The sequence below is a fragment of the Hipposideros armiger genome, unplaced genomic scaffold (assembly GCF_001890085.2).
Source record: "Hipposideros armiger isolate ML-2016 unplaced genomic scaffold, ASM189008v1 scaffold_154, whole genome shotgun sequence".
NCBI classification, from domain to species: Eukaryota; Metazoa; Chordata; class Mammalia; order Chiroptera; family Hipposideridae; genus Hipposideros; species Hipposideros armiger.
This window is the reverse complement of record NW_017731504.1, coordinates 2697107-2699409: the sequence shown is the minus strand read 5'-3', so window position 1 is coordinate 2699409 and position 2303 is coordinate 2697107. Positions and strand designations below refer to the sequence as shown.

Genomic DNA, 2303 nt, shown 5'->3' with positions numbered 1-2303 from the left:
CCTCCACAACTAGACTGAAGAACAAAAGGACAGCAACTTGTCTGTTCCCATTTCCCCAATTCCCCAGCGCTGTTCCCATCCCCCAATTCCCCAATTTAAAAAAAAAAAAGTAGAAATTGGTAGTTACAAGATAGTCATGGGGATGTAAATTATTGCATAAGAAATATAGTTGGTAATATTGTAATTACTATGCATGGTGTCAGATGGGTACTAGATTTATTGGGTGATCACCTCATAAATTATATAAATGTCTAGTCACTATATTGTACACCTGAAACTAATATAATATTGTGTGTCAACTGTAGTTGAGAAATTAAAAAATTATTTTTAAAAAATCTGATACATTTTCGGCTTTCGGCTAGGAGGAGGCAAGGTGCAACTTTCTTCGGTCATCCCGAATCCGGGTTCATCCAACACCACCCGCCTCCATCATGCCGCCGAAGTTGGACCCCAATGAGATCAAAGTCGTATACCTGAGGTGCACCAGTGGGGAAGTCGGTGCCACGTCCGCGCTGGCCCCCAAGCTCAGCCCCCTGGGTCTGTGTCCGAAAAAGGTTGGTGATGACATCGCCAAAGCAACTGGTGATTGGAAGGGTCTGAGGATAACCGTGAAACTGACTATTCAGAACAGACAGGCCCAGGTTGAGGTGGTATCTTCTGCCTCGGCCCTGATCATCAAAGCCCTCAAAGAACCGCCAAGAGACAGAAAGAAGCAAAAAAACATTAAGCACAGTGGGAATATCACTTTTGATGGAATTGTCAACATTGCCCGACAGATGCGGCACCGATCTTTAGCTAGAGAACTCTCTGGAACCATTAGAGATTTTGGGGACTGCCCAGTCTGCGGGCTGCAATGTTGATGGCCACCACCCTCATGACATCATAGATGACATCAACAGTGGTGCAGTGGAATGCCCAGCTAGTTAAGAACTAGAAAGGAAAATATTTCAATTAAAGAGCATTTGGCAACCAGTGGGTGGGTGGGGGAGGAATCTGATACACACACACACACACACAAAAGACTTCATTCTATGTATTAAGACAGCATCAGGAAATCTCTTCAGCTTTCTTCCTCTCTCCCTGCTACTCTATTTATAGTTCTAAATGTTGCCAGGTGTCAGCAACAAAATTAAGGAGGGACCATTAGAGTCTCTCTAAGCTGTTGTTTTTACTTAGGGTGCATCTAATATTTTACATTAGCAAGTTGCAGTGCAGTTGCATTTATTCAAATGTTCTGGACATTTTAAAGACGCCAAAAGATTTATTTTTTTTCCAAGCCCCAAACAAAGCGTCTCTTTAAACTGTGCACACTTAAGCTGCTAATACCAAAAGAATTGAGCCTGGGGGAGTCATGATTCAAGCTGAAACCCTTCACAGAAAGTGCTTGTGCTAGCTGGAGTGTACTCAACTCCATGTTGTGATAAAGCAGATAAGTAGCTATGCTTTAACACCCAGGAAGTGGAGCAAGCACTTAAGATGTAATTCCCATGCCTTTAAAAGCAGGCACACACGTTCATCAACAGGTTCAACTCATTTATCTACAATATGGGAATAGTTTTAATTAAGAGATAACTTCTGGGGGAAAAAAGAAACTGCTTTCTCTATTGCTCTTGCTTAATTAGCTTTATCACAGAAGAAAGCTGGAAACTCATTACCTACTAAGTTCCATAAACATGACAGGAAGTATCTGTGGGTGGATGTGTGGAGGGGCAGACATCACGGAACAGAATGCAATTTTGCTGTATTTCTCGGAATAACCCACTATGAACAAGCTAATATTTTGACCAGTGAGTTAGTTAGGGACACTGAGGTTTATAACCACCCAGTGCTACCATCTTAATCCTGCTGGTCAGTAGAAAAGAAAGCTGCAGTGAAAATGCAAAGAACTGAACCACAAAAAGTTACCATGCTTCTCAAAGCACTAGTGGTCCTGAGGGACTAATTATAATGGAGACAACTCATATTTGGAATTTGAATTCACCAGATTTGGTTTCAAAGTTAGGCCGGCGTAAGACCAAAAGATGCAGGTGGAGAGAGATAAAAACTAGATTTCACTTCTGTTTGCTTTGATCAATTCTATCTGCTTTAGAGTTAATTCTCACCAAACTCTTTGGGGGATAAATATTTTTATGTCAATTTAAAAGATGATGAAGGGCTGGCCGAATGGCGTGTTGGTTAAGAGTTGGCTTGGGATGCCAGCTCTAAGCTGCAGGACCCTGATTCGGATCCCACATGAGGACCAGTGACCCTGCAACCTGTACAGCTAAGATGGTGAACAACAGTTCAACCTGGAGCTGGGCTGC

At 42.4% G+C, this 2303-nt stretch overlaps 1 pseudogene; it reads left to right on the top strand.

The window, feature by feature from the left end:
- Window positions 1-416: 416 nt before the first annotated feature.
- Window positions 417-976, top strand: LOC109387345 (60S ribosomal protein L12 pseudogene; annotated as a pseudogene).
- The last annotated feature ends 1327 nt before the right edge of the window (window positions 977-2303 follow it).